The sequence below is a fragment of the Oryctolagus cuniculus genome, chromosome 8, assembly GCF_051225735.1.
Source record: "Oryctolagus cuniculus isolate XC-2025 breed Fujian yellow rabbit chromosome 8, ASM5122573v1, whole genome shotgun sequence".
In the NCBI taxonomy this organism is placed as follows: domain Eukaryota; kingdom Metazoa; phylum Chordata; class Mammalia; order Lagomorpha; family Leporidae; genus Oryctolagus; species Oryctolagus cuniculus.
This window is the reverse complement of record NC_142874.1, coordinates 79,342,351-79,358,641: the sequence shown is the minus strand read 5'-3', so window position 1 is coordinate 79,358,641 and position 16,291 is coordinate 79,342,351. Positions and strand designations below refer to the sequence as shown.

General features: G+C 34.8%; 1 protein-coding gene across 2 annotated transcripts in view; it reads right to left on the bottom strand.

Moving 5' to 3' along the window:
* Positions 1–12,765, bottom strand: part of NDST4 (N-deacetylase and N-sulfotransferase 4) — a 302,613-nt gene extending 289,848 nt beyond the window's left edge. Inside the window, exon 1 of one of the 2 annotated variants that reach the window (XM_089302587.1) lies at positions 12,222–12,765. The gene's annotated coding sequence lies outside the window, so the exon portion shown is untranslated. The remainder of the gene's footprint in view (positions 1–12,221) is intronic. The other variant, XM_051820067.3, reaches the window with a different exon arrangement.
* Between the last annotated feature and the right edge of the window lie 3,526 nt (positions 12,766–16,291).

The window sequence follows — 16,291 nt, the reverse complement described above, 5'->3', positions numbered from 1 at the left end:
GCAGGGCCTGGAACCAGCACCCACATGGAATGCTGGCACTGCAGATGGTTGCTTTACCTATTATGCCACAGTGCTGACCCTTACTATCGATGTTAGCTACTAGTAATAGAAAATAACATTCTTCAAAACTGATATAATTTTAATTTTTTAACTTATATTTTGTTAGTTTTTGTTATGGTGAAACACGCATAGATAAAATTTACTATTTTAACTATTCCATTTATATAATTAATTGGCATTAAATTCATTCAATGTTTTGTAACTTCGCCACTATCTTGTGTACAAACAGCTATAAATAAAAATTATCATAATTTGTATTCAAAGACCTCAATGAATGAATGGAGAATTTAATGCTCAGAGAAGTGAAGTGACTAGCTCAATGTCACACAACTAATATCAACCTACGTTTATTGATTAATTCTAAATCTCTTTGTCCATTGCTAAGTTCCTGTATTTGTGCTCTCTTAAGAAGTAGAATTTTCTTCACCATGCATGATACTTAAAGAACTTTATTAAAATAGGAAATATTGAGATTTTCTTTCATTTTCTATTTATAAATTTTATGTGTTATACCTACTATGTATGCTTTTTGCTTATTTCTCTTAAATCAAAACATTAACTTTACATATATGATTGAATACATATTTATCAAAAAGAGAAATTCCCCATTTATTTTCACTGCTATGCCTGTTATTTTTCATCCTTAATGGTTAATATTTTCACTTGTAGGTACTGCCAAACAAAAACTTACTTGACCATTAACTGACTGGAAATAAATGGATAGTAAATATGTCTTGAATAAAATTTTATCCTCCACTCAAAACTAATCTAGGCTACACAATTTTCAAAGTTTGGAAAATCATTGTGAATACTCTTCAGAAGAAATTTGGAATGATTTCAAGCATTCTGCTACTTGTCAGAGGCAATATTTCTCGAGATGTTCCTATTTTAATACTTGTTGAGTGGAATCTAGAATTATTATAAAAATTATTTATAGATGCTTTAAAGGCCCCCAGCACTGGACAGAAATAATTCACTTAGCAAGTCTTTGTGGCAGAAAATACTGGAGATTATGAAATATCAAATATCACATTGCTCTTCAAAATGTATCTGGGGAAAGGGAATTGAAGGAATATAAGTGGTGTTTATTTAAATGTGGAACCCAAAGGTCAGTTTAAAATAAACTAGCACAGTTTTGGTGAAACTTAGAATACAACTGGTGTCTTTTATTTTCAATCTAGGTCAACATTTTTAATTTATAAGTTAAAACAGTTGAATGCACTGTCCAAAAGACTTCTGCGGTAGGGACAACTGGCTTGACTAGAATATAGGTGGTGGCAAGGAATGCTTCTTGTGTTTCCTGTATGACTGACCACAAGGCTTTGGAATGAGCACTCAGTTTAGAAGACCAACTAAGAACATCATATTCATTTTTGGTTTATCTAGTTCCAGTTTCTGAACCCTTGCCTAAATTGCTAGCCTACTCCAATTCCATATTGCCTTTTTTTCAGGCATGCCAGAAAATCAAAATGAAACATCCAACACCTTCTGTTTTTCCCTGATTTATGATCTTTCATTAAGATGTTTGGTTGTTAGTAATTTTCTTTTTTTTTTCTTTTTCTTTTCTTTCTTTCTTTTTTTTTTTTTTTTCTTTTTCGACAGGCAGAGTGGACAGTGAGAGAGAAAGACAGAGAGAAAGGTCTTCCTTTGCCATTGGTTCATCCTCCAATGGCCGCCGCTGCCGGCGCACCGCACTGATCCGAAGGCAGGAGCCAGGTGCTTCTCCTGGTCTCCCATGGGGTGCAGGCCCCAAGCACTTGGGCCATCCTTCACTGCACTCCCGGTCCACAGCAGAGAGCTGGCCTGGAAGAGGGGCAACCGGGACAGAATCCGGCGCCCTGACCAGGACTAGAACCCGGTGTGCCGGCGCCTCAAGGCGGAGGATTAGCCTAGTGAGCTGCAGAGCCAGCCTAGTGAGCTGCAGAGCCGGCCTAGTAATTTTCAAGACTATGATGACTCAGATTAAAATGTTGTTCAAGGAAGTTTGGTTCAAGTTAGCATTAATGCTATGAATATTCAAATATGCTCTAAGTATTCAGTAGAGACAGTGAAGATCAGGATTTAGATCATTATCTCCAAGTGAGGGTTTTGGGAATGGTCAATGTTCACCATTCAGTACAAAATGTTACATTTTATGCCGATGTCAGAGGGCTAATGGATGTCATTAAAGCTTAATTCCATTAATTTAGTCTCTTATGTCTCCAACTTTGTTCTCGGAATATTGTGTTTATTGTTATGTTCAACCCTCCCAGGTTTTCTTAGATGTATTACTATCTCATTCAAAGACCATGAACCTGAGGCATAGAAGGATTAGTTAGTTTTCTCAAGAGTGTATCATCAGTAAGTTCAAAAATACAATACTACTCACATTTAGTAGGTTCCAATGTCTCTACTGGTCTTCAACTGTGTTATGATACTGTCTCATTTTTCACAAAAATTTCTAGTTCTTTACATAACTGTTATCTATCAGGGTTCATAAGTCACAATTCAACCAAACAATCTCTGTACTTCTTAATATTTAGAAGTTCTCAGAAGCCAGAATTATCTTCCTTATTTATGCTTCTGATGGTTAGGTATTTTCCTTCTTATAAGAGCTCAAAAGAATTGTAAAAAAAAAATGAATTTAAATAAGAACAAATCTTTCACCTAAATTTATCATTTTATTTTAGAAATGTACATTTAGTAAATAATCCTTTTATGAATATTTTCTTTCATATTGTAAGCCTCACCTTGATTACTATATTGCCACTATAGTTTTACTCTACTTTACTCTACTTTACTTTACTCTACTCTACTTTAGAATTTTGTAATCTTCTCTGCTCTCCAACAACTGGAGCTGGGTTTTGGCAGAGCAGGGAGTTCACTTTAAAGCATTTATCTGTATGTCTTACAATAACATAAAGAAAAACAGTGAGAAACTGTGTGGTGACCACCACTTACACTCAAGATAGACATTTCCCCCACAGAAGTTTGTGGTCCATGGCCCTGCAGTCTGTGTGGTTCCTTTGATTGACTGGAATTACACTGATTTTTCGAAAGTTTTGGTTTTAGTGATTGCAAAGAAACAACTTCTCATATTTAATCTGCTGATAAAACAGAAACCAATTTCTTTTTTTTAAAAACATCTTTCATCATACAAAGGTAACTATACTGTCCCTGTAGTCTTTAATTTGTCCACTGACTACCATTCTGTTTTCAACTCTTGCTAATATGGCATGATTCCCAGATGTCTTTCATGTTTTACATTGATCAATCCCATGCTATCTACCTATTATTGACTGAGTACTCTCTAAGCACTCTTGACATCAAATAGCTTTTGATTCAATGGGTGGCACTGATACACATAGAGTAACTGCAGTTTTTCTACTTACTACTTGTTGATATCTTTATTTAGTGGGGGGTTAAGCTAGTGATTATAAAGTGAATTAAAATATATCATTGTGAAAATATAGAAGAAAATAAGAAAGGCAGGAAGAAGGAGGGAGTGTAGGGAGGGAAGTATCATTAAACTCTTTTTTTTTAAAGATTTTATTTATTTATTTGAAAGTTAGAGTTACAGACAGTGAGAGGGAGAGACAGGGAGAAAGGTCCTCCCTCCACTGGCTCACTCTCCAAATGGCTGCAATAGCCAGAGCTACGCTGATCCGAAGCCAGGAGCCAGGAGCCTCTTCCCCATCTCCCACGTCGGTGCAGGGGCCCAAGGACTGGGGCCATCCTCTACTGCTTTCTCAGGCCATAGCAGAAAGCTGGATTGGAAGAGGAGCAGCCTGGACTAGAATCGGCGCCCATATGGGATGCTGGTGAAGCAGGAGAAGAATTAACCCACTGTGCCACGGTGTTGGCCGGCCCCTCATTAAATTCTTAAAAATGTATGTATGGGGACCTGTGCTGTGGCACAGTAGGTTAATCCTCTGCCTGCGGTGCTGGCATCCCATATGGGCCTCTGTTCTAGTCCCAGCTGCTCCTCTTAGATCCTGCTCCTCTTAGATCCTAGGAAAGCAGCAGAAGATGGCCCAGAATCTTTGGCCCCTGCATTCACATGGGAGACTGGAAAGAACCTCCTGGCTTATGGCTTCTGATCAGCTCAGCTGTGGCCATTGAGGCCATTTGGGGAGTGAACCACCAGATGGAAGACATTTCTCTCTGTCTTTCCCTCTCACTGTAACTCTCTCAAAAAATAAATAGAATCATTAAGGCTGGCACTGCGGCTCACTAGGCTAATCCTCCTCCTTGCGGCACCGTCACACCGGGTTCTAGTCCCGGTCGGGGCGCTGGAATCTGTCCCGGTTGCTCCTCTTCCAGGCCAGCTCTCTGCTGTGGTCCAGGAAGGCAGTGCAGGATGACCCAAGTGCTTGGGCCCTGCACCTGCATGGGAGACCAGGAGAAGCACCTGGCTCCTGCCTTTGCATCAGCGCTGTGCTCTGGCCGCAGCGGCCATTGGAGGGTGAACCAACGGTAAAAGGAAGACCTTTCTCTCTGTCTCTCTTACTGTCCACTCTGCCTGTCAAAAATAAAAAAAAAAAAAATCATTAAAAAAAACTGTATGTATCAAAGGCATGAAATTTGTTCCCAATATATATAAATTTTTAAAAAAATTAAAAAACTAATTTATAGAAATGTGTGTGTGTGTGTGTGGAGTTGAGGAGCAACATATGGTCCACTCCGGGGGGGAGGAATTTCAGAAATAACTGCTTTTAGTAGGAGGCATCAGGAACCTGAGTTTGTCAATCAGGTCAAATGTGTGCTAAACAGGATGTCTGAGAACTGTTTCTTTGTGTCTTTAATGTGGAGACTGTGATTCTCTCAGTGCACTCTGAGTGTACAATAGCACTGTATTTGGCTTATCAGGCCTAGTAGTTTTGGAGTTTGAACTAGTTTTTATAACTGGTGAAATACTAATATATATATGTTATTTTAATTATGCACATGTATAATATATATATACATAATTATATTTATTCTTCTGAATATTATTTATTTGGGTCTACCATTCTAGCAATTTGAGTAATTTTTTGGAATATTTATTTTTTTGACAGGCAGAGTTGGACAGTGAGAGAAAGAGACAGATCTTCCTTCTGTTGGTTCACACCCCAAATGGTCACCATGGCCAGCGCTACGCCAATCTGAAGCCAGAAGCCAGGTGCTTCTTCCTGGTCTCCCATGCGGGTGCAGGGCCCAAGCACTTGGGCCATCCTCCACTGCCTTCCCAGGCCACAGCAGAGAGCTGGACTGGAAGAGGTGCAACCGGGACAGAATCTGGCACCCCAGCTGGGACTAGAACCTGGTATGCCGGCGCCGCAGGTGGAGGATTAGCCTAGTGAGCCGTGGCACGGGCCGGTATATTGATTTTTACCTGTTAGAATGAGCTTGGGGAATTGGTTTTCTGATGCTTAAGTTTCATTAACATCATTGGCTTTTATGCTATATGGGAAACAAAAAAAAACAAAATAATTTGAATTCATTTACTCACAAACTCTTACAAATTATGAAAAAGTGAAATTGATAATTACATTTTCCAAAATGGATTTAGTTTTCTGCTCTTCAGAGAAAGTAACACAAAACAGTATGCCATATTCTAAACTCTACCAAATAGCTTTAGAGAACTGAGAAGAATAATCAATAGGCAGAATCCAAATTCAAGCCGTCAGCTCACATATTACAGGAAATTGGTACTCCTTGTCACATTTTCCCACTAAATAATAATGTTGCTCAATTTGATATATAACTTTCGAATATATTTTCTGAGTGACAATTTCTCAGAAAGACATTACCTGATCGGTAGTAGCCATAGCTTTCATTTATTAGCCTTAAGTCCCACACCTCGGAGAACTCATAGAGACTACCATTACATTTCTCCTACTGTCCCATTTCCCCTCAAGGGGATGGAATCCCCCTAAGTATTATTTCACTCATCCTGCTACCTTGAAAGGTGATGATGTCTGTTGCATACTAAAAACAATAGAAAATAATGCTTAACATCATTATCATCATGAGCATTATTGTGCAAAGATTTTCAATATCTTTTTTCTATGTTCAAAATGAGAATTATATCCAGACTGAGAAATAGAATAATTTAGTAGTAAATCAAGTTGAACTTGATTGGTCAAATTTAGCATCATTTCTGTGGTTATTAAGAAAATGCCTTATTTCAAGCAAACTGGCTTCACAAACTGAGATATCAGCAATCTTAATACTACACACTAATTAATAGGTATAATTGATAAATGATTGCCTATGTTTCAATTAACAGAACATTATGTAAAAATCTGAATTGTTTTAATATAAGGATTAGTGAAAGATTGGTTGAGAAAGAAATCAAATTTAAATTCTGACTCTAATTATTCACTTGCACTTTGTAGTGATGAATAGAATTAGGACTTTTCTACACACTCATAGGAGCATATGCATCTCTGCATCTGTTTCCTTTCCTTGTATTAATCTTTAGTGTCGCTATATTTATTTCTGAGGCTTAAGTGATTTTTATGTAGGCGTGAAAGACTATGCGGTACATCAGAAAAGAAGAACTCTTTTGAGATGTCTGATAAAATATGACAAATTGTGTGTATCAGCAGTCTACAGTTGAATATCTGATTCAGGAATGAAGTCAAACCAAAGCATCCAAATGTGCCGAATAACTTTTCCTTCCCTCTTTTTCTTCCCTTAGCATGGCAGCCTTTAGGCTGTAGATGAATGTTTCTATGTTGAAACTACTAACTGCAAAATGGTGAGTGTTGATTTAAAGTACAAATATAAGGATTATTTATATTTATTATTATAATTTTACCACCAAACTGCATTGTAAACATGCCACTGACAAGGGGAGAGGAGAATGTGGAAAGCGAGCAAAGTAGTCTACTAAAGAATTTAACAAACCCATGGGAACTCATAAGTGGAGAGCAGTCCAATAATTTTAAGGCTGATGTCATCACTTTTTTGATAGGAATTTCCTAATCTACCTTACCTTTCTTTTACCATTTAATATACTTTAATTTCATTTTTCTTTGCATCTTTCACACTTATTTTGTGCTTAAACCAGGTCATTTGATTAATAATTCTTCCCTACTAAACATAAGTGGCTTGGTCTCTCGCTGTGCAAGAAACATTTAAGTTGAAGCAGCAAAATATAGTAAAACCAAAAGGGGAAGGGAGAAGGAAGGAGAAAAGGAAGAATGAAAGAAACATGGAGGGAAGGAGAGAGAAGAAAACAGGCAGGATGTAGGGAGGGTGGGAGAGAGAAAGGAAGAGAAGGAAGGGGAAGAGAGGGAAGGAGGGAAGAGAAGGAAGGAAGGAAGGAAGGAAGGAAGGAAGGAAGGAAGGAAGGAAGGAAGGAAGGAAGGAAGGAAGGAAAGAAGATGGACAAGAACGAGAGAGGAGGGAGAGGAAGGAAAAGAGGGAAAAAAGAAAAAGAGAGAAAGACATAAAAAGAAAGAAGAAAGAATTGAGAGAATGGGGAACTCGAAAGGCAGGAAGGTAAAGAAGGAAACACGTGAAGATTGAAGCAAGTGAGGAGAGATTATGGGAGAATTTATATTTTTACTTTGCCTTAGGACATTCTAAGCTTGGCCATGTGACTTTCAACCTCCCTCTGGTTATCCTTGAAGATAATTCAATTAAAGACTTTTCATAAGGAGGTTTCAATGTTTTAAGCAAAACTGGCAACAAGTTCTGTTCATGGTAGATTGTTTCAATTATGGAAATTCTTTTACTCCGGGAAAACAAAGTGTTTGTGCTAGTGTATTGTCTGTGTCAGTATGGTGTATGTTAATTTGCTAAAAATTACTTTATTAATTCTTAAATATTTAAAACGGTGATATCTGAAAGTGAAAATATGGTTTTGTGCAAAATTCTCAATTCTAGTTGAGACAACATCTTTGTTTTTACACATATTCTTAATATATCAAATTATGTTCTCAAGTATTCAAAGATTTCTAGTTTCAATTATTAATTTTTTTTCAAATATTTAATTTTAATGAATTAATCATGAGTATTCATTTGGTGTTAATGAAAATCTTTAAATCTCTCCTGAAATTTTTTGAGGTAGTACATATGGGAGCATTTCATAAAAGTTGTGGAAAGTGATATTTAAGGGCCAGCTCTGTGGCTCAATAGGTTATACCTGAGGGGCAAGCTGGTTCAAGTTCTGGCTACTCCACTTTGGATCCAGCTCCCTGCAGATGGCCTGGGAAAGTAGTGGAAGATGGCTCAAGTGCTTAGGCCTCTCAACCCACGAGGGAGATGGAAGAAGCTCCTGGCTCCTGGCTTTGAATTGGCCCAGCTCTGGCCCTTGCAGCCATCTCTGTCTGAACTCTGCCTCTCAAATAAATACATAAATATTTTTTTAAAAAAGAAAATGATATTAAAATAAGTTTGTGTTTGTTTGCTAAACATTTTGAAATCCATGCTTAGTGTTTTCATAAGGTACATTTTCATTAACTGTTTGGAAATCTCAGACCTAGATTTGCTCAAAAAGTCAGTTGAAAGTCATCATTCAGTTTGCCATATGTAGTTATTTTGCTATAATCTATTTAATGGTCTGAATTATCTGGATACTCATGGAAATTTACAAATTATAAAAAGGGAAAGGAAATAAATACTTCAAGTTGTATCTTCAGACATTTTCACTTGTAGGAATGGAGAGGGACTATTTACATTCCAAAAATATCTATTTGTCTTGAAATGCCCAAAGCCATTGGTGAGTTTGGAATTGGGTTTAGAAGAGATATGTTATCAATTTAATGTTATTTCCAAAAGAAATTTCAGATTTGTTAAGTTTAGAATGTGGTAACATTTCTTTGAAAACTGAGATAAAGAAAGCTTAGAAATAGGGCTGTATTTATATGTTCTGTATTGCAGTTGACACCTCTAACTTCTGAAGCTTGCTGAAAATACCTAAAAAGAAGAATGTATTTAACACCCTGTATAACGGCATAGCTGAAACTTTGCTTAAGTGTTAAAGAAAAGATTGACTAAATGTTATATCATGATGGCTGAAGGCACTAGCACTGTGTCTGACACCTGACCCATTTCTCTCACTTCATGAACTTAAAATAAATTAACAGACATCATGATTTCTCTTTCCTAGTTATTTGGAGACCATGATGAACCAGAATTATCTTCTCTTTTATTGGGTAGCATCACACAATATTTACAACAACAACATTTAACATAAATACTTTTTCTGTAAATTTTACTAGACCAATCACTTCAATAAAATTTTCAGTTTCTTATTTGGAGATGTATCCATGTGTCATTTCTGATCTCTCTGCCATCTCCAAGATGATGATTAGACCATGTATTGCATCTTTGTTTTTTTTTTCCTTTTCCAGAGTTTAATGCTGTATTTCATTAGAGCTTATACTACCCTTATTTACATTATTTCATTCGACCTTAACAAAGCAGAAATCTTTGTTACTTTCACATTTTGCTATACCCTGACTATATTTATTCTTTAATTATCTCACAATTTGTAGTGGAGAAAAAAAAATACATCAGGTTAGACTTTAAACATAATGCATTATCAGTGAATTTCAACCCAGAAAAAATTAGCCTTCTGGGTGCACAGCTTCTCAGTCTTGGCTTCTAGCCAGGGCTGATATTTTAGCTTTATTTTATAAGTTTCCCCAGCTGCTGTCCAAATCTGGGGAGGCAGCACCAGCCAGAATCTCTAGTTTGAACACAGTATGGTGAATTTTTTGCTATTCTCCCTGAGCAGTTGCTACTAAATGAAGCACAGAAAGTTTGATCTTTGAATTTAATTCTCAAAGGCCTCTTTCCACTCTAACAAAAAGTGCAGGTGGATCATCTAAATACTAGACCTATTGGGGACAACTGTTTCATTGCTTCAGAAACATTCACTTAACATTTTTTAAGAACTGATTTTAAAGTGGTTATTGAAATATGGAACTAAATTTATTTAAAATCCAAAAAGCAGAATGCTTTGAGGAGAAGAAATAATATGTATAACAGTTCTAATACTTTGATAAAATACAGAAGATTGTTTCTTTAGTAAGTGAACATATACATGAGCATTTCTTTCTATTTTGTGAAACAATATATATTAAATTTACATTACTGTAAAAAGACTTAACACATCCCTGAATAATAAGCTCAACAAGTTAAAAAAAAATTCTAGTCTAGTGGGTACACAGGCAATAGGCATAAACAATAATTGAATGGAAAAATGACCATTTCACCCATATACATTAAATTTTAAAGTAATCACAGATCACTAAAGTAATATAGTATTAACATTCTTAATCATTGGTTTCACAAGGGTATAAAACAAAGTATTATCAAGTATCAAAATCTCAATTATTTTTAATATGTATTATTTTAATTTGTTTAGCATTAATTTTAAAAAAGGAAAGTAATTTTAATATTCTAATGAGATTTTGTCTGTCACTTAGTTAAGGACAATGCCTAAGTTTCTCAATTACATCCATATATTTTTTCCTTTTTGGGTGATTTCAATGTTACAGTAAATAAATCACATGCACTGTAAATTTTTAAAGGGTTTGCTATGAATCAATGTTATTAGTGACCAGTTGCCATTCACAAAGTGTTAAAATGACTATTGTGCTTAGTGATCGGTTTCCAAAAATCTTCCCATTACTTTATTAGGAAGAATCTATGAATGTAAATGCTGTGTAATAATGATCATCATAAGGTTGTAACAATATTCTTAATTCTAATAAACAACAGCAATCATAGCACAATTTCTCATTTATTCACTGAGACAAATCTAAGTGGCAAGTGTGTTTTGCTTATTAATCACTTTTTATGAATTCCTATTGAAGACTGTTCTTGTCAATGGACTTTATATTCTCAACAGACACTCACTTTATGAAATAAACATGATCAATGTAGCACCTAGCTGGCATGTGGATATAGCTAATTGGCATGCTATTAATAGAAGTGATTAAAATTATCCTTTTGAAGTGAAAAAAAATCTTTTTAAAACACTTGTGGGAGTATTTACCGCTTCCTAGTCTTGGGAAAATTCAAACAATTATAGTAGTTTTTATCTTCATCAATTTCATTTTGTGACAAGAAACTTCAGCATTTTACCAATGAAGTTCATGAGAAAGTGGATAACTAATTCTAAGAGCAGTAGAAACATACATCTGTTGGTATGCGATTTACTTTAAGACATTTATGATCCTGTGCTAATGAAAAATTTCAGAAAAAAGTTACTGTAAAAGGAAGCAAATGTAAGTTTGAAAGAAATATAAACCTGTTCAGCACTAAATGAGAATCCACAGTTTATCCTATAATAAACAAAACATCATCACATGGAAATACTATGCTAGTAACTCTGAAAAACACTGTTTTTATTAATCAGGACAAGTTACAAGAAAAACAAGGCTTATGTTTCTTTTTTATTTGACTTCCTCTAACAGAGATATTAGAAAGGATGGGTAAAAACATGTTTAAAAAACATGTCCCGCCCCCCCCCCCACAACTTACTTTGTGCATGAGGAATTTGGAGCTATTTACAGGTGTGTCATAAAAACTGTTTCTGTCCTCCTGAGAATATATTCTCATGGCATATGACATATATTGTTCTAAGAATTTATTTTTCTTTCTGTATAGGAGCTAGGAGGAAAGCATTTATTTCTTTATAAGCAATTTATGACTGTATCATACAATTTCAAATGCCTGTGACAGCTGTTTCTCTAAAGTAGACCATCAGAACAGAGTATGTCTATAAATCTTAGGTCCCAAGAAAAGGAGTTCTCATCTTGGGTAATTTGAATGCCATGTTGTCTGTAATACTTCTAGGGGAAATATCTACAGTTAGATTTCAATATTGGGTTTATAAAATTGTCAATTTCAAGCTGCAAATGCTAAAGCTGTTATCAAGTGAGAGTTTTTTATGCAAATGTCCTGGCAGCTGTTAAAATTTAAGTTCTATTTTTTTTTTTTTTTTAGGTAGGATTTTATTTTCCATTGTGGTGCCAATACAACTTCTGCAAAGCATTATGACAGGTAAGCACACACATGCTGAAAAGGGCAATTGAAAATGGTTTAAAACATAGTCTATCTTTACATAAATCTTTCACAAATAAAACTTTATTGTGTTCAACTCATTTACATAGCCAAGCAACATATATCCATTTATTGTACACACCTCAATTTCAGCAAATCAAGCAGTAACTTACCTAGAGAAGCATTTCATTTTTTTTTCTCTTCCTAACTTGACTTTATCCCGAGTTAGAACATAAGAGATCCAGTATTCAGGTTCACTTGGCTCCAGGTTAATTAGAAGGAGCTTCAGTTCAATCTGCCTCTATAATATTCCGAGAGCACTCTTTAGCGCCAGTCCTAGTATCTGAACTCTTCCAGCAGAGTCTTTTTATTTATACACACATTGTCCTTTTCAAAACAAGCAGCCAGCTGGAATGATTCAAACCTCTGTTCAGCACACCGTTCAAATGCAGCTTCCTTCTTGGACAGGAGAATTACACCAGGGAGCAGACCGAGTACTGCAAAAAGGCTATGAGAACTATTTAATCACCGGAATACCAGCTGCTCCTGCTCTGCTGCTGCTCCTGCTGCTGCGCCTCTTGTTTAGCTGTAGTCGGTCTTCCCCTCCCTCCCTCTTTCTCTCATATCCACAGAACTATAAAGGCAGCTCTGCCGGATTATGATTGGCAGAAACAGCCAATTCCTCCAGCTAATCATCCTCAAGACTTTCAAGGACCTGGAGCTGCCGTGATGTCATCGAGTCAGTGGGATGTTACACATGAATCTATTTCAACAGAAGCTAATTCAGCTATCGCTGCATTCCTCTCCCACCACAGTGATTGATTAGATGCTCCTTGACAATTTGCATAATCTTTCATTGTACAGTTGCACTATTCCCTAGGAAATGAAAGAATAAAATTCCACTTTGCTGCTATGACACTGGACTACCAGATTATATTGGGTAAAAAGGAAAAGTTGAAGCCAGTGTTTTCTGCTATAAATGTGTGCCAAAGACATGAATTACAAACTCAACAAAAGCCAGCAAGGAACAATTAGAAAGTGGGAGAAATATTACTAAACCTCCTACTCCTAAAATTAATAAGAATATTCTAGATCATAACAGATATTAGAAGAAATCCTGTGTAGATGTATAGTTTTTGTTTGCATTGTTTTATTCTTTGAAGTGCATTGCATTATTATGGCAAGGTCTTTTGTATTTACAGCACTGACAGCAGCAATGTTTCCATGTGTCATATTTTTAGTTGGCAGTATAAGATGAAGACTATTTGATCTTTGTTCTCTACTAATTCATGCAAACTCATAAAGATACTTATAAAGTATTTTCCTATACTTTATGTAAAGTTCTTTGAACTTTTTCATTAGAATACACACAAGATGAAAGTGAAATACTTTCAAGCATTTTACTTCATTCCAGAACATACTATTCCCTGGGCTCTTCTTCCTTAAGAACCTTATGTAGTCTCCATCATCTAACTTACTGGAGCAAGACATGTTAATGATAATTTGTGCCAAAACTGCCTGTAGACCAGAGAACAGAGCTGCAGACTTTTCTAAATTCAATGCCCCGCTCTGATAAGTGTATGTTCTTGCTTGGAAATAGTTCTGCATGAAACACTGAGGTGATTCAGTGAGACCTTCTGTGTGACTAAAGGCAAGAGGGCACAAAGTTCCTCAAAACTCTGCATTTATTGATGGTGTTGTCTTTTGGCTGAAACATTTAAATGTGTCGGGTACTCCTTGCACAAGGTAAGAAAGTGGTAGACATATACTAGAGAGGACAGGAAAAGCAAAAACTAGAGTTCAGAAATAATATTTAGTAATGATTTATAAATAGCAAATATAATCTCTTACATGGTAGGTCATTTGTTTTAGCTATACAAGATAAAATATATTAAGAAAAAATTATATTTTAAAAACCACCAGAGAAGATTCCAAGAACTTCTTAGTAACCTTTAAGCACACTTGGTTTGCAAAGATATATTTGAGGATCAAGTCAAAATTTTCACTGTGATACACATCGAAATTTCAAATGGATAAATAAATTGCAATTACATATTTTATAATGTGATAGTAAAATACTAATTACTATAATGGCATCCTATCAAACAAAAAAGAGAGCCAAATTAATAAAATAAATTTTAAATGCTTATTGATGATTTTCCATTTTAGTTTCACTAACAATCACTTTTTAACTAATCAAATTTAGTAATTATTTTTAAGTGTTACCTTTACAAAAGCGGTGTAAATGAAATGAAGCATTATTTTAAAATAACTTTATCTGATTAGCATACTTCAATTTCACAAATCAGTAAAGAGTGCCACACTATCATTGTAATTTCAGTTATTGAAACTCAATAACAACACAGTTATTCTGATTACGAAGCCCTTGTGGTAAAACATGAACCCTGACTTTATCCTTGATACTGGTGATTATTACAGGTAATGTTAGTTTATTGAAAATAAAATTTTTATCAGTTTTTAATCAAATATTAGTCTATGAGCAATACTTTATTTGAAGAGATGTAACAGCATTTTCTGGAGCTAAATGAAAAATAAAGTGAAAGTACTTTAACAGTATTATATATATTATTTGGAGACACTATTATTTGTATTACATATAATTAAGTGGAATATATATGTAAACAAAACACACCCAAATTTTGTCAGATATTAACTTATAGAAATAAAATATTACAGGGATATAGAACTAAAATTTATTGGAAGAAAAGACATTCACTTTGTTGCTCTTTTTCTTATTGTTCCTTCAGAAATAAATTAAATATTGAGGACAGAGGGCGCTACTATAAGCATATGAATAAATGAATAGAGACCAATCAAAAAATGATTTTTTTCCTACTCTTGGGTATAGTTGAAAAAATTAACAACATTCAGGGATCTTGAATCCACAGGTTCACTCCCCTAATGTACACATCAATCATGATTAGGCTAAGCAGAAGCCAGATGTTTATATGCGTAGCAGGAACACAACTACTTAAGTCATGACCTGCTACCTCCCAGGATGCACATTAGCAGGAAACTGTACTGGAAGCAGAAGAGGTGAGGCTCTAACCAGGCACTGGTTAGAAATCCCAAGCAGAGCCTAGACTCTTGAACCAAATGTCTTCTCCAGAAATGAGCTGTTAGACATTGAGTGGAATTTTCCTGAGTTAAAAAAAATGTGAATATGTCAGATGTCTTGTTTTGAAAGGGCAAAAATGAAAAAAAAAATCGAAGAAACACTACATGCTTATAATGTATATAAATTATAAAAATTGTAATATATATTTGTACTAAATCATATATACTTTATTCAATAGAAAAAATCAAACACATTTATTGAAAAGCAAAATTCATGCTTTTATGTCAATTGTTTTTTAAAATGAATGGACAATTATATCTTTGAATTGACATATTAGCACACTTAAGAAAAATTCAGTAAATTTGACAATTTCTAAAATTATATCACATTTCTCTCATTAATCTGTTTTCTAATTGTTAGTAAAGATAAGTTTTAAGTGAAATTTACACAGAAAGCCAAAAATATTTTCTGTTACCTCAATTTACATTTTAAAAAATAACTTCACATGCATTTATAGATTATATGTGGGGATAATTATATCTTTAATATAAAGCTTTATTAGTTCAAAATTTCTTTTCTATTCTTTAATTATACTCCAAAAGTGACTACTTTAAATTCATACAATTAATTAAATTTATAGTTCTTATGATTTTGATTGAATGCTACTTACTCAAGCTACTAATGTTTACATGTAGAAGATTCTAGTACCACAATAGCACTCTGTCCTGTTTTCTTGTAATTTTTTTAATAAGCAATTGTTTTCTTGCCCTCACTAACCCAAAAAGGTCTTACTCTTTTTGAAAAGAAAAAATGTGAATAAAGGAAACTGCTTTATTCATAGTTCATACCTATTTGGGCTGTGAATGACTAACACAAAACTTAAGTTTTTTTGTGGGTAGTGTGTAATACTTGTGCATTTTTATGGGTACAGTACAATATTTGAAAACATGTGCAATGTCAACTGATCAAAAATTTATTGTAAGGGGGAGAAGTAGTATCACAATTATTCTGATAACTGCTGTGAAAAAGGAAGAAATAAAGTCAGTTTTATTTCATTCATTATCATAACACATGAAGAGAAAATTAGTGCAAATAATAATAAGCATGCCAGTCATAGACTTGAAGGTCATCTTATCGTGCATTTTGATGTCTGGTTATCAAGAC